Here is a 23,730-nt window from a genome sequence, read left to right as displayed (position 1 = left end):
GTCCTATATTTTATCTCAATCATAACTGCTATTTTCATTAATATTTCCAAACCTGTCTTTTGAAGCCACTGCAGACATGTGCTGGTGCTTTCTTCTCTTTTCTTTTCTCTCAATTATCTGCTTTCTGGCAGTGCTTCTTCACTGCTTTTCTCTCGTTTTTGTCAAGAGTTAGTGGTGGGAAATCACCAGCTATGAACTCCTAAAGCTATGGATATGACAGGGAATTTCTATGGAATTCTATGGAATAATGGTGCTGGTTGACTTATAAAGGATATAGAAAGGGCTGGGATTTAGAAGGATTTTTTGTGTGATCCTCAAAACACTGGCTGAATCCTTTGGGTTCCTATTCCCTCTTCTGGAAATATTTAAGTGCCATGGCTTTGTAGGTGCCCTAAAGTACTTCCCTAGTTCAGGAGCTTGATATGTGTGTTATGACAAACAACATAAACAACTTCCAAATCACAGAATCATGGATTCATAGAGTCATTTAGGTTTCACAAAGATTATCAAGTCCCACCATTAACGCAGCACTGCCAAGTCCACCACTAAACCATGTCCTCAAATGCTACATCCACAGGTCTTTTAAATCCCTCCTGGGACAGTGACTCCACCACTGCCCAGGGCAGCCTGTTCCAGGGCTTGACACTTTCAGTGAAAACATTTTTCCTGATATCCAACCAAATACCCCCAGGCACAACTTGAGGCCATTTTCTCTTGTCCTATCATTTGTTACTTGGGACCAGAGACCAACTCTCACCTGGCTGCAGCTTCCTTTCAGGTAACTGTAGAAATAAAGAAAGTGTCCCCTAAGTATCCTTTTCTCCCAGCTAAACAACCCCAGCTCCCTCAGCTTTTCCTCAACAGAGTTGTGCTCCAGACTCTTCCCCAGCTCCATTGGCCTTCTCTGGAACACAGTTCAGCCCCTCGACATTCTTGTAGTGTGGGGCCAAAAACTGAACACAGGATTTGAGATGTGGCCTCACTACTGCTGAGTACAAAAGGTTGGCCATCTTACAGTGCCAAGTTAAGGGCTCACCTTAGTTACCATGAAAACTAAATCTAGAACAGAAAGGAATCAGATTATCCAGGGCTGGTAACCAGATAACGTGTCTTCCACCCTTGGAAGGCGTCCTTGAGGAAGACAAGTCATCCTTGAGAAAGTCACTAAGCAAGACTTTCAGAGAAATGAACTGAGCGGTCTCAGCCTTAAGCACGTGTGAATGAGCATCAAAATTCATCAGCTGCAGCCAAAACAGTGATGCAGTGGCCAAGACGTGTCTGACTGTGCTTGCGTAAACACCATGGCTGGTGCTGCAGGAAGGCTGGTATTCTAGCCTTGGGAAACTCAAGTCAAGAGTGAAACACTTAAAAGGAGGAAGTCTGTAAAAGAAAAGTATAAATATTTTCCAGGAGTGTACATGTTTAGACATTTCAAGGAAAGAAAACAATGCAAATACAAAACATAGAGAAGAATAACAACAATATTTCTGGGAAAAGTTGTTTCAGAGCATTGTTTATTTAGTGCTTCCTTGCTGTTACAATTTTCAGTGTAATGTGCAGCATTTATATAAAAAAAGCAAAAGCTAAATTTGCAGTAAAGGGAGAAAAAACTTTGATCTTCTAGGAAGGAAAAGTGTTTGAGTGTGAAGGAAAGCATTTGACTAGATTGTTACTACTTAAAGACAATCTTAATAATATTTTATAGAGTTTAGTGAATATTTATATTGTCTGTATTTTTCCTGATGGCTCTCTGGCTCAAGACAAGCTTATATCTGACATTATTATTTATTGAGTCACTGTTCATTTTCCCATTAGCAGTAACAGGATATGTTTTACTTTTCTAGTGATAATTTCCCTCTCTGATGTATTCAGTCCCTTTTAGAAAACACTTGGGCTGAGAAGGAGCTTTCCATTTCATATTTGCAAGAGTTAAGTCAACTCTTCTAATCTTATCAAAATTCCACAACATCTAGAAAAAATACCTATCTATAAACCCTTCGTTAGACCTTACCTGACTTTGCTGTTGGAGAAGGTGCCTGTGAGAGCACTGTTTCCATCTAGTTTTTATATCTGGACTAGAAGTGCAATCAGTGTCATTGCAATTGCAGGTTCACCTTTGCATTTCAAACTGCAGAAGGCTGTGGTCATGAGCCCGAAAAAATGCACACTAGGGCAATAAAGCTCTCAGACCACATACACACATGGGAGGGAGCAAAAGTACAGTTTACCTAGGGAGTTCTCATTAACTTGTACAAACTACCTATTAGGCAAATGTTTCCAAGCTCAAGGGAAAAATGGGCATTGGTCTTCATCTTGACCTGTCACAGGTCTGGTTGCCTCCCTGCACCTACATCTGACACTCCAGGTACCCCAAAGACCTGTCTGACCAAAGTAGTTAGTCCATCTTAGGAAGCCTCCTAGGTTAGTCCTGTCCTTATATGCTGGTGTCTGTGGAAATACCTCAGTCCATGCTAGCCAGTAAAACATGCAAGAGTGAAATGATCCACCAATGTGGCCACAGGACGCTTTAAGATTTCATGACAAGTCTGAACCAGATCTCTCAGATGAGCAGGGAGTAAAGCTTTGGGGGCCTGGGATGTTAAGGCAGCTTAACAAAAAACCAAAATGTGTATCTGTGTGTGTGTGTGTGTATACCAAAAATGTTTGATGCTAACCCATGATTAATAATGTTAGTGAATGATTTAAAATGTTTTCGTTAAAATTTAATGTGAGTGCGAAGGAGACCTCCCCCTGCCTCTGGAGACAGAGGGATATCTCCGAGGGGCTGAAGGTACCGTGTGCAGCCTCTATCTTAGTGCATTTTTTTCTGATTGCATTTGGAACTCAGCAGCATTCTGCTCTGGGAATTTGCAGTAAATAGGACATGTCAGTGAATTTATGTAAGAAGGTAACTGCTGGAGATATGTGGCCTGAAGAAATGTTTTTGCAAGCTAGAATGCAGTAAAATGTGAGTTTGGAGAACAATATAAAAAAGAAGCTTAAAAAACATATGTAGCCAGCTTTCCTTCTCTCCGGACAGAGCCTGCAGTGAATCACGTTTTTTTTTACTTCTAAAGGGATGTATTTTTCTCATTTTCAGGCATCAAATTCAATGTAAAAAATCCAGGATTAAACAAAAAAAGAAAAAAAAAAAAGAAAAAAAATGAAGGCCCAGCTTCAGATGAACAAATTGCTTTATATTTCTGACAATTTCATCAATTGGACATCGTAGGTAAGAACAGTTCCTTCCAGCTGAAGGTGCCATGGGAGGGATAAAATTTAATTTTGCTAGAGCCAGAAATGGAAATGTGACTTTTATTTGGAATCTTGAGACAGCTCAGTTTTCTGTAGTGGAGGAAGATATCTGAAGAATTCAGATAGTGTTAAGTAGCAAAATATAAAAGAAGTCTGAAGAAAGCTGTAAATCCAACTACTGTGAAGTGTTGCTTCTTACAATTTAACATTCTGCTATGTGTGTGATGTAGAAAATGGTTTATGTTTATCCAAGTAGTGGTTTGATCCAAAAGAAGGATAGCAGAGGAACTCAACCTGATGTAATTGAAGATGGCCCTGTTCATTAGGGATGAACTAGATGACTTTCAAAGGTGCCTTCCAACCAAAACCCCTCTAGGACTTTGTGATTCTGCCTTTGCTTGTCTTTGATTTATTTGATTCTTTGATTTAAAAAAATGAAAGAAAGAAAATTCTAGCAACTTAAAGTTAATTTGAGAATTCTTTGCTTGGTTTTTTCCCCTTCACTGTCCCATACTTTGTGTTAAAAAAATAGATATTAAATGAGAACACAATGACATTGTTCTTAGGCTTGGATGGTAGGCTGTGGTACAGTGCTTATGGTGAGCTTTCACTACAACAAAATTCTTCCTATTGTCTGATAGCTGTGCAGGAACAGCTGTGCACCAGTTATAATAGTATACACTTATACCCCTCGATTCAACTTTAGAATAAGTGAATTGAAATTTTTATAAAGTGATTTTTTTTACATTCATATATATACTATATATAATATATATAGTATATATAATGTGTATGTATACATGAATATATTTTTATATGTATATGCATAGTGACATTGCTTTGCAGGCAGATCTGTTGGGCACTCACTCAATTATCACATCCTACATGTTTCTTGTGTGGGTTTTTTTTTTAAATTAAAATATTGTATTACATTTTAAAAATAGCTCAAGTACTAGGAATATAATTTTTAGGCTTGTTGAAATCTCAGGGCATGGGGGTTTTGACCTTTTTTCAAAAAAAAAAAAAAAAAAAAAAAAGAAAGAAAGAAAGATTAATAGTTATTAAGAAATCTTCCAAGGATTGTTTTTATAACTGCAGGAAATTAATTCACAGTAGGATAGGAAATAATCACTCAGTCAAGCACAAGGCCATTAATAATCAAATTAAATAAGCTGCTCATGAGTCAGTGTATCTCTTTCTTTTTTTTTTTGTTTTGAAAATCAGATGTATCACTCAGTTATGAATAGCTTCATTTACAAGATTAACTACATATGCATGTTTAATATGTATATATGTAGTAGTGGATCCTAGGGTGTCAGGACTTCACTTACTGGGGCAGGACTGCAGCATGTTGGCTTTATAGCTGACTCAGTAAACAATTGCAAGACTTCAGGCCTGATCTGGGCCAACAGAAGAGTTTTACTAATGACTTAAATAGGAGCTAAGTCTTACTTGAATTGGTAAGTATAGAATTACAGATAAATTTCGCATACAACTGGCCAAATGATTGCAATCATGACACTCTTCACATGGCTGAAAGGAACCTTCACATTGTTATTGTATACCTGGAACACATTTGTGGTGTTCAGGCTTCTGAACGTTCCTGTTTTCTCAAACTGAGAGGTTTATTATATTTGAAAAAAAAAACCCAAAACCAAAACAAAACCAAATAATGTGCCAGGATTAGTGTGTTTATGAATTTAAAATTAGTTAATATTTTAATGGAAAGCTTTACTCTCACAAGTAACAAGCCAAAGCAAAGTGTTGATGAGCAATCCTCAGATTATAATGTTTGCATTTGGTGAGCACATATGAGTAACACAAACTTCTGTAGATAGAAAGTTCAGTTAATGAACAACCTCTTATGAACGGACCTCTGCTCACACAAGCTGTTAGATCCATGAGTACTTCGATTTCTGTCATATACCAGGGAAGCTGGTTATTCCAGAACAAAAATTTGCTACCTAACAGCTAAACTTCTATATTTAAAAGATTCTTACTGAATGTTAGGAGCAAACACAGGGTTTGTTTTCTATCTTGAAACTCTTGCTCAGTTTTGTAAACTTTCATTAGTTATCAGAGACAAGCTGAACTTGTCAGAAGCAGTTTCAGCTTATACCGTAAACAGATACATCATAAGCTGTGAAGTTTTTTGGACCTGGTGTGCCAGGACAATCAGCATTTGTACTGCTCAATGGCTGAAAAACTGCTGTAGATCTTTGGTGTACTGTGGAAGGGAAGGAAAAGCCAACAACTTTTCTCTCCTTAGGATATATGAGTAAAATTTGTAATGGATTTCATGGGAGAGAGGTGGAAGAAGAGTTCTGGAAATATATAGTAGTATATATAGTTTCTGAAAAGATATTCTGAGGAAATGGCTTGGATGGAAAAATCAAATTGTAACAGGTTAGCCCTCCAACTGAAAAAAAAAGTAAAAATTCAGAGCCCACAGACTGCCTGAGAAGTAGAACAAAGCCAGAGGAAGAATTTTGCCATGGAAGAGTTCTGCCAAATATTTTGGGGTTGTCCATATGGCCCTGCAGTCGTAGGAGAAGTAAAGCATTATGTAACTCTTCTAGACCTCTCTCTCTGCCAACCCTGACTTTCTTATGCAGAAAATTTACAGCCTTGTTTATGCATGTCTGCCCACCCTAATCCTGACACCTTGCTTCTGCTTATTGTCAACGTGCACAGCATGCACAGAGTGACTGTGCGACGTGTGTGTTAGGAACAGATACTGTGTGTTGTGGTGTTGAACACAGTGTGTTCAATGAGTTTGGAGGTGAAGCAGTTGACAATACATCTCTAATTTTATTTCTTTCAAAACCATTTCATGTGAAACAGATCATGTGTCCCCTACATACTTGTACAGTAGCAATGTTCATCACCTTGGAATAAATTTTTAAAGGATACTGTGTAAGAGAACATCTCTGGTGTAAGAGAACAAACTACTTCATTTCAGTACAATTTGAAATGCTTTTCCAAGGTTCTCAGTGATCTGTAGTGTCTCAGTAGCATTCAGTGCTGTGTGGATATCTTTTGGCATCTGGAGGTGTCTGCTCTGTGTTAACGTACTCAAAATGTCACACAAGAGTACCTTAAGCATGCTAACAGTCCTTGCCAAGCCATGAGATATGTTCCAAGGTCTTTAAAAAGTGGGTGGTGGTGCCCCTGGCTACAGCATGACCCCATGACCTTTTATTGTTGATTTTTTTTTTGCTCTCAGCAGAGAAAGGTGAACCTAGATAAGTTGGTCCTCTGTTTGGGGAGAGCTCATCATGGCTGAACATGAACTCCTACTCCTGACCATGTCCTTCTTCTTGAGCTCCACCAGTGGATTGATGACAGCACAGTATTTTGAGTTTTTGCTCTGTCAGCCTTTCCATTTACCATCCCACTGAAGGAAGATCATATTTATCAGATCAGCCTTAGACAGGAAACTACAGTCATTTGACTGCAGCATGCAGCCTCTCTGGCCAGATGCAAACACATCATAGAGTCATAGAATCTCAGAGTGTTTTGGGTTGGAAGGGACCTTAAAAATCATCTAGTTTCACCCCCCACACACACCATGGTCAGGGACAGCTTCCACTAGATCAGGTTGCTCAAAGTCCCATTCAGCCAGACCTTGAACACTTCCAGGGATGGGGCAGTCACAGCTTCTCTGGGCAACCTGTATCAGTGCCTCACCATCCTCATAGTCAAGAATCAGTTCCTAACATAGAATCTAAATCTCTTCACTTTTAGTTTATTCTCTCTTGTCCCATGTAAGAAGTTGCTCTCATTCTTTTTTTTTTTTAATATAAAATATGGCCATTTATATATATATTTGTATATGTATGTATATATACATTAAAAAAAATTTTTTTCCCCTGCCCTAGAAATCTCTAGTCTGGGAATTCAGTGGTCCTCTGAAACAGCCTCTTACTCCTCCTGCAGCCAGGCTTTCACAAAAGGCAGCACATTTACAGCCTGATCCCACTGCAGAGAGGGTGTCAGTGAGGGATTCACTCCCTGAAGCATCACCTCAGCTGGGCTAGTTTCAAGGGAAAGCAGTCAGGATAATTCCTGACAGGTTCATAGTCCTGCCAGCCTCTCACCATGGCAGAGGTTTGGTCTGCATAGGACTATGGGAATCAAAACAGCAACATGGGACTAAGTTTCATGGTGACATGAATTTTTGCCAAAAGCTGTGTCTGGGAGTGTGGTGCCGAGCGTGGCTGTTGGCACAGTGGGAATTAGAGAAAGAGCAACACGAAGTGGCATCCTCTGAGGTAAAACTGCCTCATCTGTGTGCAAAATACAGGAGCTGACTAGTGCAGTGGTACCTGATTGCATTTGGAATCGCACTTCCTTGGAGCTACAGAGGCTGGTAGTTTGCACAGGCAATTGTGTGAGACTGGAGTTCAATTTTACATGCAGATTTAACACTTCACCTGAGGAAGGAGGAAAAGTGATAGGGAAATTCCTTAGACAATATGCATCTATCCCTTTTTGTTGTTGTTGCTGTTCTTAAAGCCTGAGAAAATGGCTAGTTTAAAGTGCTCTATGAGGTTTGGTGAAAAGTGTGAATGTTTTTAAGCACTTAATACATTGTCCCTTTACTGGTGAGTTCCCAATGGCACAATTGCTCTCTTGCTTCTTTGCTTTAGTTGTTTACACCTAATTGGTTTCTACTGCTACATAGATAACCTATGTGAAGTATTCACACTACTTCAAAACAGGTTTATGTGTTTAAATATATCCTGGGATGATGGCTTCTACTCTGCTGTAGGCCAGGAGGGAGTTCAGTAGGCAGAAGGGCTTGTCCCCAGATCTTTAGAGGCTTATTTGTGTTCAGAGCAACCTTTGGTCCCATCCCTTGGAAGACAGCAGTGCTGAAAACACACAGTGTATTCCACATATGAGCCTGGTGCTTGACAAAAATAAAAGCCAGTCCTTCCTCCTTCTTCCTTTTAAGAGTTATCAGTGTCAAAACTTGTTTTCCATGCAAGGATAGGATCTTCTCTTTCTGTATCTTCCTTTATTTTCTACACGTTTTTTTCCATAGACAGTGAGGAAGGGTTTGTTTTGCAGTTTCTACCTCAGAACAGCCTTGTGATTGTGTGATCACTCCCATGATAGAGATCAGGACAGATGAAGGCCTACAGAGCACAGTCCTGAGTATGGACTTTCAATCAGTAGATGAACTTTTGATCTAGTATATTCTATTATTTTTCACCCCAGATGTGATCGTGCCACAGAATCAGAAATTCCTATCAGGGTTTAGGATCTTATCTAGCTAGGGCACTGATAAACACAGGTATGCTCTGATTTAGGGATATATTTTGCTATTAAATGTCACACTTGAACAGAAATGTCACATGATAATGCAGCTTTGAAATTTTTTTTTCTATAGCCAATTTTTGAAATAAGCCTCAACTCCCTTTTAATGTTTTAAGAATTAACAAGACTAAAAGGCAAAAATTTTTCTTCAGCAACAAAAAACAGTAGGAGTTAAGTTTTATTCTCAGTTATTATGGTGTTCCACTGAAATAACAGTTGAAGTCGTGTTGCATTTTTCCCAGTTTGCAAAGTAAAATCTGTCTCCAGGAGTTTAGAACATGCCTACTTCTTCCAAACTGCTAAAACTGTCAATGTGGGGTTTTGGTTTAGTTTGGGGGTTGTGGGTTTTTTTTTGTTTAGTTGTGGGGTTTTTGGTTTTTTTTTTTTTAGGTTCTTTGGTTGGCTGGATGGTTTGGGATTTTTTGGTGGGGGGTAAGGGTTTTGATTGCTTTTGGTCTTGTGGTTTATTTTACATTTTTTTGAGGCCAGGGAAGGAGTTAGGGAGAAAAAAAGAATGGATTAATCTAGAATGACCCAAAGAAAATATTCACTGACCAAACCTGCTTAGCCAGTATTTAAACAGTTTAAATAGATGGCAATACTCCCCTTAATTAAGGAGAGAACACTCTTCTAAGTGTCTGCCAACCCCTCATCTAGGTCAGTGCATTTTTTTTTGAGCTTGTAATGTGATTTTATTTTTCAAAATGCCTGCTATAAGAGCCCTCTCCCCTCCTACTTTGCTGAGCTTGGGACAGTAATTGTCTGACCTCTCCCCAACCTGCATGAGCCAGAAGGGTTATTAACCATTTAGTTTAAGCTGCAGGGTGACATCCTGCTCAGCATCTGCAGAGTTAGATTGTGCTCTCCCAATGATTAATGAATAAAACTCTGGAAAACTTCATATGGAGGAGTTGTCACCCACTTGATATTAAAATTAATTTTAGCACTTTTCTGGCCTCCCAAATTACTTTGATGGAATTTTGGAACTTCTGCTACCAACTTTACTGGTTGCCCAGAGACACTTAACCCCATCCAGCTTAAAGATGAAACTCTTAAAGAGCTGAAGTCACTGGGATATAAAGGTCTATCAGTCTGTCAGGATGCCTGAAAATTTAGTCAGTAATGAATGAAGACCAAAATGCTGCTAAATGTTGGTAGAAACAAAATAAAATTTTACCTCTCTGTTTTTTATGTACAACAGAAAGGAATCTTTTTCCAAATAAGAGATTGGAGATTTCCTTATAGTCCTCAGAGAAGATACAGAAAATTATCTTGTCTAGCGAATGAATTATCCAAACCTATGTAGCCTTCCATACTTTATTTTCAGGCTGTAGAAGTCTTCAGATGTTGCCAAGAATTTATCAAGATGCAACCAGATTCCTGGAACCTCTATCTGAAAAGAAAACCTAACCTTCATAAACATTTAACAATCTCATTTCTTTCAACTTTCTGATAAGTAGCATATTTTTTGCTGGTACAAAAATGACTTTCTCTTTAAAATTTCTGACATAGTTTATTACCAAAACCTTGATAGATGGGATTTGGCAAATTATTTCAGTTCTGATTTTCCTTCCATTGGAGGATTAAAAAACCTTTAGCTCACCACGGTTAATGATGACTGGGAGATAGCTGTACCTTTGAGATAATCAGGCACTGCTGTTTTCTAACAAGACTTTGCTGACTTTGACTAGCAAAGCCTAACAAGAAAAATCAATACATTAAAGACTAAACCTACAAATGCTTTTCCATCATGCCATGTTAAGCAATCTTCAGGAGAACAAGCATGTGTGGTATTCAGATTTCCATTAGTCACTTAGAGTGGAAAAAATGACGTGATTGTCAATTAGTGGGATGGGAGATTCACCTTTTTTAACCAAGAAACCACAGTGCAGCATGAGACTCCTTAGTTAAAACAAATAGCTCATTACAAAGGTACTTTGACATTTTTTGTGTTTATATAAAATCAGTCATCATTGAGGTACTGAAAAGCTATAAAACTGAAGCATGTAGACTTTACCAAAAGTAGATTCTACCCTTCCTTTTCAAGTTTCTTCACTTCAGGCAAGTTTATACAACAGTGAAGGTTAATGATGATCATTGTATAAACTGACTATTTATCATTGTATAAACTGCCTATTTAATAAATATGGAAGAAGACACTGAGCATCTGCCTGTTGCTGCAGCACATGAGCTTTCATTCTCTTTCTTGCTCAAATCAATGGTTTGATGCTTCCCAAGCTCTGAGCCAAAGTAGCTGCCTCTGCCTTTCTACTCTGTGGTTACACTGACGTTGTTGAGGAAACTAGTGTCAGCATGCACTTTATGCAAGCAGGGCTCAAAGGCCACCACATTTGGAATTACAACAAAGTGTTGTGGTTTTTTTAAGGAGTTTCCCCAGAATTTTGTCAGGTTATGGTCATTCTTTACACCCTAAATGGTTTACGTAGAAGCTTATTGGAGGAAGCAAGTGCTGGCTAGAAAATGTGATTCTAGGTTATTCTGTCCCTATGCTCTGCAGTAATGAAGTGGTGACTGATGGTGACTCAAGATTAAACAACTTTTGTTTTCAAAAAGCTGCTAAGCCCTGATTCTCAGAACTCTGATAAGTTCTACTACCTGTAACAAAGTGCCATCACTTTTCTTGATTGTTACTTGTTACCTCTATTGTTACCTATAAAGACTCTATTCACACAGCAGCTTGGGTCAGGTAGTATCGCCTAGAGAGAATGATGGGTGGAACATACTAAAATAGGTGTTTTTCCATATGCCACGTGTCCTGCTTTGTGCTCTTGTTGGCTCTGCTGCTGGGCAAATAGTAGCTCAGGCTGGAGATGCATGTTTCAGTAAGAGGTCAGATGTGTTTGGAGCCCCTGGTGGTCTAATGGAAAGGCGCCGCGCTGTCACCGCGGAGGCCACTCCCGGGCAGGTGGGGCTCGTTAGCCCTTAAAGGCAACCCACCTACGTCCTGAGGACCTCGCTGCCACCGTCCAAGCTCGCTTGGCCCCGGCAGATGAACCTTAGGATTAAAGGGTGGGCTCAGTTCCGCGCACACTGTGTCTCACCTAAAAAATCCAATGCGCAGGCTGGAAGGTGGAAAGACCTTCCCCGGATCTTCGCTCGCGAAGACTGGCCAGATGTGTTTAGTCTGAAGTTGGGGAATCAGGATAAAGAACAGTCAGACCTCGTGGAATTTTATCAAGAAGGGTGACTATTGGACTCTTGTGCCTGAGCCCATGCCATGGACAAGGGCTGATCACTGTCCTTTACTAGGATGGAGGCACGGGGTTATTACTGGACATTGACTATATAGGAGAGGCAAGAGAAGTCCTTTGAATATCTGAAGTTTATCATTGGTGCTTTCTGCATTGATGCTCTAACTCTGAGGATGTGTCTCTTCTGGGTTCAATGTGATGGTGATTTTTGGTGAAGAAATCCCTTCTCTCCCCACTCAGAGCTGATTTAGAGGGGATCTCTATGCAGCCAAATTCCCACTGCAAATAGTGAGGTTGTTTGACTTGGCTGACATCACCTCCAAGCCTGACAGGCCTCTCCTTTACCTCTTTACAAATCACATGAGTCCTGTTCCTGCCCTTCACTGCCAAGAATTTGGTTTTGGAATAGTTAATTCGGCAGTCATCCATTCCCAAGGAATAATGCAAAACTTTTATCCATGCAAGGAATACTCCCAATTCCCAAGGAATAATGCAAAACTTTTTTACTTATGCACTTTAGATGCACGGGTAGCTTGCTTTTAACAAAAGTGCCGAATGTATCCGAGGAAGTTACTAGGAGCTTCTATCACAAACAAGATCAAAGTGTCCACTTTTCTGCCAAACTGTTCTACCTTGGGCTGGATTTGAAAAAGAACGCCTGGAGTCCTGAGAAGGATCTCATGAGGCTGTGAGATCCACAGCAAGCCTGCAACCTGCCTGGCTGGGTGAGGTCAAGGAGTTCTGGCTAATAGACACATCTGAGCAGAGTAGTATCTTTCTCTTAGAGGTGTGAGGGCAAGAATAGTTAATTATGACAGTTTTTCACCATCAAACTCCACTCAAAAACAGATGACGATGATTATCTAACATGAAACAAAGACCAAGACCAAATGAAACTGCTTTCTCTTAATTTTGAAATTCACTTCAGTGTATTGAGGAAATAGATAATTTAACACAATCTATTTAGAGTACCAAAAGGAGACACTTAGGATATTGTGATATTGTTGACATTTTTGACCAAAAAGAAGAACTGATGATATTTTTTTTATTATTTTTGTTGTTGGGTTTGTGGCTTTTGGGTTGTTTTTTTGTTTTTTTTTTTTTTTTTTTACATTAGCCAATGACTCAACACAACTATCATAAAAAGACATTACTCATTGCCAATATTACATCTGAAATACAGAACAGAGTTAATCGCCCATCTCCAGCAGTAAGGTGTGCCAATTACTGCCAAACAGCTTGCATAGTTCAATGACTCCAAGTAATTTTGCTGACATCCTGAAAACAGGTGTTTATGCAACAGTCCTTCAAACATACACACAATCAAGAAATATGATGAAACTACATGCTCAAAAATTGAACCTCAAAGGTGGTGATTTTTTTTTGTTATTTCTCTTCTTTTAAAGATTAGGTGATAATCAGCCCATTGAAAAGTGAAACAGTTCTGAGTCTCGCTGGTTACTGCCCTCCTGCCAGCTTTTCCCTTTTGACTTCTACCAAGCATTGGTACCAAGCATCTGTCACATCAGTTTTGAGAGACCTTTGTCCCTCCTTCAAGAAGACCTCTCTATATTTGCTGTGGTGTGGTGTGTGTCTCCTTCCTCCTTTATTTCCTCTTCCTCCTAAGACACTTATTCCTTCTAACACTTGGCTTAACTTTACTAGAGTTGGATCATGTTTGGTCATTCAGCATCATTTGAGAACACTGAATTCCTGATTACCTCTGTGTACTGTTATTATGTGGAGGGCTGGTTTCCTTCTCAGACAAATCATTTCTCAGTCTTGCAGAAATGGGGTTCCTCACTGATGTGGAAAGTCTGAGTAGACAGAGCTGATGCGAGAACGCAGATGAAAAATAGTCATTGTAGTGGAGATGGACTGAACAGAAGAAAAAAATTACTCAAAGAACGTTAGATTTATTTCCTTTGGTTGTGTTAGAATGTTTCAGAGGAACAAAATATTCCTTCATTCAAAAGATTATAAGTTCACTTCTAACTGGTTCTAGTGAAAATAATTTTTATTAAAGTTTCTTCTCAGGTCTTCAAGAAAAGTTAAAATTTGACGTATTCCCACATGAAAAGAAAACCCTGTGTTTTCCAACTGAATTCTTGATTAACTCCTCGCAGATGTTATTTAGGGAGAAACTTTGAATGGAGTGATAGTGGGTAGAGGATAGCAGCAGCTGTTATCTCTGGCCCTAAATATCACCAAAGAGTATTGGTTACCAGAGACTTCTCTCCTGTAGAAAGGGATCATCTTATTTTTTATTTAATTCCTATTCCTTTCCATGAGTAACACAGCATGGAATCCAAACAGCAAAAAAATGTGTAAAATTCCTAATAAATCTTGCTTCTTGGAAAGTCTGACAAGTTGGTTTATTATCTTTCCCCATTCCCCTCCCCTTGACATTCTGAAAAGAGCAGATTGTGGAAAGTGATGTGTTATTCTAATGATATTCCTCCACTTACATGTCCTGTATGGCCACAAGTTTTGTACTGATTTTTTTATACCACCTGTTAGCCAGTTGATTGTGACTGCACTTGCACAGCAAGCTCCAACAGAGCTCCAGTTGTGCAAGGCACTCACTAGCACCCATGCGTGGGAGGAGAGAGCCCATCCTGAGATGAGAAAACTGGCCATGTTCACTGTGGTCCAAGTGAAACTGAAGGATCATGACAACATTCCTTGTGAACTCCAGAGGGGAGATTATGATATCTCTGTCATTTACTGCTACTTTTGAAAACCTGTGGAGGAGGAGCATAACAATGGAAGTCTGCAAAAAACCAAAACCAAACAAAACCAACCAACCAACCAAACAAAAACCACAAAACAAAACAAAAACCACACCACACAAACAACCTGCCGTCTATTGTATTTTAAAGAGGGAGATAAGTGTTAGATGGCAAATTGTCTCACAGTTTACTAGAAATTTCTGCAGAAATGCTGGGCAATTAAAAAAGAGTTTATAAGTCTCTAGAAAAAAACAAGAACTGAGAAACAGCCAACACAGATTTGTCAAGAACAAATCATGCCTAACCAACCTAACTTCCGCCTTTAAAAATACAGAAGGCTGTCTTAACAGATAGAAACAGCAGATGTTATACATTCTGGTTTTAATACAGATTTGTGTTGTTTCACCTGACACTTTTTTGGCGAGCTGTATGTGCTGAAGGCTTCGTGCAGTACTAGTTGGAAAACTGTTCCCAGAATTCAGTAGCTTAAAGTCAGGGAATACGACCTCTGTGTGGCACTCATCAATAGTTTGTGTTAATGACTGGATGATGAAATAAGAGTACAGTCAATAAATTTAGAGGTAATAGTAAGCTATAAGAGAAAGAGAATATGTAGACATGCTTAGCTTTAAAATTGACCTTGACAAGTTGGTGAATGTGAGTCAACAAGGACAAGTGCAGGGCACTGCATCTCAGCAGGTACCGTTGCCTTTCCAAAGGGAGAGCAGAATTCAACAAGAATTCAGACTACTGAATAATAAAATTCTGAAGAACAGAATGAAAAACAACTGAGTTAGAAACATTCTGGTAAAAAGGAATGATTGTAGCCCACAGATTGGATGAGACACCAGTGCTGCTCATGGGAGAAAACAAGCACTTCTCCAGGAGTGAAATTAGAAGAAGATCTGTGTGAGAAATAGGGAATAACCTTTCTTCTTCATCGTTCTGTGCTGCAAGGTTTTCACGGTAGTGCTGTGTTTTAGACCACATTAATAAAAGAAAAATAATTTGGAGGGAATCAAATATGAAGCAACCTGGTCAACAACATAGAATAAAAGGTTTCCACAGGAAACATAAATAGCGCTTGGAGGTTTACCGAAACAGGTGAAAATAAGCCCCATAATGTACAAACATTTTGCAAAACCAGTCAGTCTGTTCTCTCACAAAAATGAGAAATGCATCAGAAAGCAGTGAGTTTAACTTCCAAAAGGGACCTTTGATTACTAGTTAAGATTTTTCTGTAAGTTTAAGGAAATATTGTGCAGAAAAATTGTGGAGCACTGATGGCGTGTTGTAGTTGTGAAGAACAGGTAAATATTCTTCAGGAATGACACGTGTGATTGCTCCCTTAATGTGAAGGATGGAAGATGGCCCTCATCAGGTTTCTTCTCCTCTTCTAGTCAGGAGACATTAGACACTAGTCTAGTCAGACATTTACCATTAGTCAGGAAAATTTTAACCAAAAGTCCAAGCTGACTTGCAAGCCTCGATGCATGGATGTAGACTGGGGCTGGAGCAGCCAGGAGACATCTGTAAAATCAGCCTAGATTTTAGGTATGAATAACTTATTTTAAACTTTTTCTGTTCCATTCTTATGTAAAATAGGCATTTTATCTATTTCTGTGACTTTTCAGGCTGACCATATGTACCCAAGCAGAGGTGTGTAGCTGGTAGTCAAACCCCAACTGGACGTTTTGAATTAAAGTGCACTGCAGAATGAAATATTGTGATCTGGATGCTAAAGTACGCACAACTGTTGAATTAAACATTGACACATTGGCAAGGGAAGCCTTTTTGTGTAATCGTTGTCCCTTTTAAAAATAACATGCTTTCATTTTGCAGTAAGTGAAAAACAAATAGTCCTTAATTTATCATGGAATTGTTTACTTTAGATCGGTCATCCATATGCAGATGATTCAGCTGTTGATTCAACTGTTTCAGTATCTTGGTGGCAAGGCTTTTTTCAATTTTCAAATTGTATCTTTTTGTCTTTCAGAGCACAAATAATGGGAATGGAAAATTGCTCAAGTAATAATACAAACATTTTTCTCTGCTTTGTTCATCTCCCTAATAATTCTGACTGTTTGCTGTCTTTTAGATGAATAGATAAATGTGGACTAGTTTCACTGGAGAGCAACAGGATTTTGTTGTTTATGTCAGCATTTATTTCTCTCAAAGTAATCTTTTCATAACAAACTAATATGCAGCTAATCAGAATTTTCTTAGTTTAGAGAGATACATGTATAAAAGTAAAAATGCTACAGAAGGAAAAAAACACCCACAATAGAGAAAGCAAACAGTATCAGTGCAAAAGCTGACACTGCAAGGATAGTGTTTTCCTTTAGTGTTATCCTCACTGCACAGAAAAAGCCATGGAAATTTGACATTCATGATTCTCATTGGCAGAAGAAGTGATCTGCACTTGCTTTCCTAAAGAATTGTGGGTCGTGGCTGAGAACAAATGTTATTTTCTGAAATGCATCTAATACAAAAATCTTGACAGATTAAAAAAATCACTAGTAGAGAATCCAGTTAAAAAAAAACCACCCACCCTTTTTGTACCTACGTGCTTAAAACAATAAGAACTAAACACTACTTGTTGACCTAAACTACAGTAATCTAAAGAATTCAAGAAAGCCATTAGTAAAGATGTCTCTTATGATGTTGATTTACAGAGTTACATGTGCATCTCCATAAAGACTTTCCTTCCATAAAAAATTAATATAAGAAAGACTTTTATCTTCATAGAATATGGAATATTTTGGAATATTTATTTTGCTCTCCAGCACTTTTATTTAAGAGTTGAACATGTGCTAGCTTTTGATGCCATCAGACAGCTGACAAATTGCAGCGGGTTTATGAGTTAAGATATTCTAATATTACAATATTAATATATTTCATGTAATTACAATGCATAAAATATAATTAAGATTGTTAGAAAAAAATTAAATTTCTTTCAACATTCTTCTACAAAACTGTATCACCTACAGTGACCACTTGAAATTAATGTACTCTTTTCAGGGGAAAAAATAAAATCCATCTAAATTTGCCAAAAGTCAGAATTTTTACTTTTATCCTACTTTCTTTCACCAGAAAATGCTGGAAATATCTGTGAAGAAGGTTTTGTAGTTTTACAGTGAAAAATCTGAAAGAATACCAGCACATATTCTTCCCTGACTTGGGTAATGTTTCTTAAAGAGAAAAAAAAAGAAAAAAAAAAAAGATCTGGAAATACTCTGGTGAAGTTATTTTCACCAGTTCTACACACCAGTTTTATTTAGTACAGTTGTATTAAAAAAAAAAGAAAAATTATATAAGAACTGAGATTGTATAAAACCATTGTGGTTTAGAGAAAGCATGGTATCTTCCATTTTCTTTCTGTTATGTTTCCTCACATGTAACCTTTAACATCTGCATTTGTCATCATGCTTGCAAAAGTATTGATAACAAAGTTTTTAAGATATTATTCTGTCATATCACTTTATTCCAGGAGTGATTTTTCAGTATAAAATAAAAAGATATTATGATTAAAATAGAATACTTTACCAAAATGACATATGTTCATAGCCCTGCAACCTGGGATTTTCATGGATTTAATGACATCAGTTTTTCTGTTGACTTAATCTTGCCGGCACAAAACAGTTCATATACACAAATAGGCAGTCTGAGGGCAGCTCTCTTTCTTTCCCTAATGTTCATCTAAATGTCTGTATTACAAATACATAAACACGTAACCATCCTTGCCTACAACTCAGCTTTTGAATCCAGTGCATTTTGAGTTCTAAAGGTTAATTATGCATTTTGTGAGCAAATGTTCTGTTACTAGCTTAAAATCTGCTTTTCACTAGTGGATGTGCATGACTTTGTTTCTTCTCTTTGAAAATTCCTGGAGCTGTGGACACCCTTTCCCTCTCCCATCCCGCTGTGCCCACAGCACGGTCTTAAGCAATGTGTCAGTGTTAGAGCAGTCACTGAGTTGTATCAGAAGGAAGGACCGATCCCTCTCATCTACAAGGAGAGAGCTGCTGTTCTCATGTGCTCTCCACAAAAGATTAGTTCAGTGCTGTGAAATCAAAATGTGTTGAGAGAGTGTTCCCAGGCAAACAGCTGCTGCATTAGATTTTCATCATCAAGGGACTGATGAGATTTACTCTGGGCTGCTTTTTTTTTTTTCCATTGTGCCCTGGAGATAAGAATTCTTGTCTTTCTGCTAGTTATATTTTAACCTACATGTTGGCTTTCTTATTTGAGAAGCTAAATGGAACAGACTTTGGGGCAAAGATGAAACTAACCTGGCAGTTCTACTGCTTCAGAGACACTTCTGCTGTTGAACACCCAATCCACTGATGACTATAATAATTTAATGAATGTAGTTGCCTTATGTAATGCAGAGAAATTAATTAACAGATGTTTGGATGCTTTACTGACTTAAAGTGGACTCCTTCTGTAGATTCATGTACGCACAGTGGAACTCAGCACTTTGTAAGCCAGTGCCAGAATCCAGGCTGTGGCTGCGTTAGCTGGTGCTCAGAAACTATTTTTAGACCTTCAGCTATTTAGGTAATTGAAGCTTTTCCCACTTTCAGCTAATGAACTTGCTGTTGTATAACTGAACTGGCAACCAGCTTGGTGCAAGGGACAGGGAGTGCAGGGGACCCCACGTTGCACTCTTGGAGAGCCAAAGAGCCACTCCAGCTTAATACTTTATTGACCATCAAAACAAAGAATTACAGAAAATACATGTGTAGGTGCAGGATTTGTTAAGCAACGCTGAAAGAGTTGGAACAATGGATCATATTTACTTACAAGGTTGAAAATGCTTAAGTGTTACTAATTTTCTGTGTACTGTGTGTCACAAGGGTGTTCAGTGCAGCTAAGTCAGGAATAAGTAAAGAGGCAGAGAGACAGAGAGACCTCAACAAACGAGAGGACTGGGCAATCACCAACCATATGAAGTTCAACAAGGAAAGTGCTGGATTCTGCACCTGGAATGGGGCAACCCTGGGTGTTCATACAGACTGCTGAATGAGAGGCTGGAAAGCAGTGCCATGGAAAAGGACCTGGGGGTTCTGGCCAATGGCCAGTTGAATACGAGTCAGCAGTGCCCTGGCAACCAGGAGGGCCAGCTGTGTCCTGGGAGGCATCAGGCACAGCACTGCCAGCTGGTCGAGGGAGGGGATTGTCCTACTCTGCTCTGCACTGGTGCAGCCTCACCTTGAATGTTGTGGCAGTTTTGGGCACCACAATATAAGACATTAAGCTGTTAGAGAGTGTCCAAAGGAGAGCCACGAGGATGATGAAGGACTTTGAAGGGAGGTCATGTGAGGGGTGGCTGAAGTCACTTGGTCTGTTCAGCCTGGAGAAGAGAAGACTGAGGAGACACCTCATTGCAGTTACAACTTCCTTGTGAGGGGAAGAGGAGGGGCAGGTACTGATCTCTTCTCTGTGGTGATCACTGACAGAACCAAAGGGAATGTCCTGAAGTTGTACCAGGGAAGGTTTATGGTGGATATTAGAAAAAGATTCTTCACCCAGAGGGTGGTTGGGTACCGGAACAGGTTCCCCAGGGCAGTGGTCAAAACACCAAGGCTGACAGAGTTCAAGAAGTGTTTGTATAATACCCTCAGGCACATGGTGTGACCCTTGGGAAGGGAAGCTGGGCTAGGATTTGTACTTGACCCTTGTGGGTCTCTTACAACTTGACATATTCTGTGATTCTGTGATCTAGACAGAATCACTACTATCTCTAAGAGTGAATGTTATTATTTGGGCAGGCCACCATCTCTGAGAAAGGTAGCTGAATTTTCACCAAGTCCAATATTTGCATATGGTTATAATCTTGCTGCCTTCAAATTTCCTCAAATGGTAGGCATGTGTAAGAAACATTGGGTAAGACTTGAATGCTTGACACCTAAATTCAGAGTGTACTGTTCCACTGTACACTGGGGCCAAGGAATGTGACCCAAAAGGCACTTAAAATAAGACTATGAAATTTTTAAGGATATTTGCTAAGTGCATCAACTATCAGACTGTTGCAATAGGACGAGAGATAATGGCTTAAATATGAAAGTTCTTACAGTGAGGGTGGTCATGGGTCTGAACAACCTGATCTAGTTGAAGATGTCCTTGCAGAGAGTTTGGACTAGATGGCCTTCAAAGGTCCCTTCCAACCCGAACCGACGATTCCATGATATGCTGTGCACTCACTCAGTTCTCTCATTGCCACAGCCTTTAACTCCCATAGTGTAACTCTGCATATCTTAATTCCTAAACTCACTAAACTCTGTTCTCTCTTCTTCACAGACAAAAAATATTTGAGCAGAATGGAACACTGAGTCACAAAAGTTGTTTCAGAAGAATGAAATGGTTTAGAATTTAAGTGATATAATTAGCTTTCCTCTTGAAACTTAAACAATCCACTCGAAATAAGGGAAATTACACTAATTGACATAATAATTCCCTTAGCAGTTTATATCCGAACCAGTGATTTTTTTGGCATGATATTTGGGTTTTGTGGAATGTGCAAAAAACAAAGCTCACATTTCCTAGAATTTCATTGGAATTATCCATGAAAGTGATAATTAAAATTATGCGGTATATTCACCTTCCCTTACCCCAAAAAATCACTTGGCCAAAATTTGCTAAATCGTCATCTAAAGGTTTTGGTATTCTACAGGTATGGATAGAAATGTAAAAACTCACAATTAAATTTTATTTTTTCACCAATCTGAGAGACTGTTTTAAGAAGATGCATTCTGAATGGAGTTTTAATTATGTTCTAGGCAAAAGATCTTATAATATTCTGTTTAGACTATATACACATTCATCTTCAAAGTAAAAGACAAAAATACAAACTAAAATATGTAGCTGGTCCCTTGTAAAAGAAAGTCAAGGCTGTCATAGTGCTGTTTTGTAGATATCTGTCTTCACTTAAAAAGAGCTAAAATGAGGTTTAAAAAAAAAAATTATCCAAAGAATTAACCACAAATATCATTCTCAGTGTAAAAGGTAGAGGGTTTTCAAATGCTTTAAGTCTCCAGAGCAGGAAACTCGATATTTATCCTTCCATTTGCTCCAAAGCAGACTTTCGCACCCTTTTGAAACTTTAATTACAATATTGATGTGGTAAGTCTGGACATAAATAAAGAAATGACAATGTTAATAGTGGTAAGTTTAGTTAGTGCTGAGTAAGTGTGTAACTATGACTCACCAGTAAGTTTATACATCAATCATAAGCATGAATTCTGGTGTACAAGATACAAATATTGGCAAGGAAACCACTCCTCTGAGGTATAAACTTAGTATAAAACTAGTTTTTAACAGAAAATAGAAGTGCAGTTGTAATGCTAGATTAAAAAACTTTCCAGTTTTAAAATAAAGATGCAGAAGAGACAATATAAATCTGGGTGTATTAAGACATTATTCTTGATCCCTAATATTTCTTTCCCCTTCATTAATATCCTTCCAATAAGCATATCCTACTAGCTGGAAAAAAGTGCAGAATGCCTGTCCAAATTCTACAATTCTTAGAAAAAGAAACAGTCATACCTGGTAAGCTTAGCTCTGGAGGGGCAGAAATGTCATAGCAGATTGTGTGCTTGTTGTAGGATTTAGAGGCTGGATTTGGTAATTCAGTTCTATTCTTCTATATCTTTAACTTCTATAAATCTTGAGAAGAAAGTGGAAAGGAGCAATACTACATCCTATAGAGAAAGATGACTTGAAGAAATGCACATCAGGAGACAATTGTCTTGCAAGAGCTTTTTACACTAGTGGTGCCAAAATATTCTTACTGTATAAAGAACTTTTGAATAAAGAAAGCCTGACAAAAGATCTAATTTTAAAGGGTACAAATTAAATTTAAAATTGTGGAGATTCATGGCACCTTGTAAACTGCCATATTTCTTGGCTGAAACCATGAAAACACACAATCACTCTGTAAATCTTGAAAATTCTCATTTTGCTATATTAAAAGAAATCATGCAGCTCCTTATACTAAAGCATTTAAATTAAAAATTCTTGGAAAATCAAAACAAAGGTCAGACTTTAACACAAAATTTGGGGTGCTGACTCCGTATCAAGATGCAAGGATACAATATGCAGAGCTTGATTTTAACTTTTTTTGGTCCTTTTTTTTTTTCTCTTTTAGATGCTTCAGTGCATCTCACAGTAATGAACACACCTCTTCAGGGAAAATACCACAGATTACACAGTGCAGACACTTGAAGTTTGCCCTGCAACCAGTAAGAGGGGATGGACCCTTAATTGTGCCACAGTTTTAGAGTGGCAAATCTCCTTTGTCCTGCCCCGGCTCCTGAACAATGCCACTCTCAGTTTCATGGTCAGAGGGGAGATCTAAAAGAACTGTGTCTGTTCCTCTATTGCCCTTTCTCAGAAAACAGGTGGTTTGAACATGCTGCACAGGCTGGCCTCCTACTCTCTCTGTGCTAGCACATGGCAGGTGGGCTGTCACAACCATCCTGTAAGGAAAAGAGAGCAAGCAGGGTTGGTGCTCTTGTTGGAGCACCCTGAGACAATACCAGGAGCAGGGCAACTGCTGCCTTGCTTCTACATTTTTCATCACTTACCAGACTTGTCTGTAGCTTTTCCTTTTTTTCTTTTGCCTGCATAGCTATTTTTTAACAAAGGTTATGTGAGTCCAAAAAAACCCTGATAATAAAACATGTAGTTTCCCAGTATACTGTTTCCTAGTAGTGATGACTACTGACAATGAGTTTCATATGTTCCAATCCGAAACAAAGGCAGCACAGGCAGAGTGAGTGACTCAGTCTCTGAGTCGCACAAAGTAAACAGTGTCTAACCAGTCTTATCTGGTCTTCATGGGCCTGAATGAGGTATTTTGCTGGGCTTGGATTCCTTTCACAAGGGGATATGTTTTAGGAAACGATGAATGAAGTTTGTGAACTGAGAAAACGAGTTGCTAAATGCTCCTGAGCTGACAGATTTTAGTGGTATATACATGCTTTGAATGAAGAAATGGCCATATTTCAGTGCTTTGTTTTCTCCTAGAAACGTCATCAGTACTTTTTGTGGTGCTCTGGGGGAGAAGGAGAATGGGATTTTTATCAGTAAAGAAATTTAGGGTTCTCTTCCTCTGCCAAGTCGTTCTAGGGAAAAGCCCATTATCTCCATAACAGTCCTATTTCTTCTGAGCCTTCAAACCTATCAGCTGTCCAGTGCTTCTC

This window comes from Myiozetetes cayanensis, unplaced genomic scaffold (genome assembly GCF_022539395.1).
Source record: "Myiozetetes cayanensis isolate MyiCay16 unplaced genomic scaffold, myiCay2020 scf4, whole genome shotgun sequence".
Lineage (NCBI taxonomy): Eukaryota > Metazoa > Chordata > Aves > Passeriformes > Tyrannidae > Myiozetetes > Myiozetetes cayanensis.
This window is presented reverse-complemented; position numbering follows the sequence as displayed.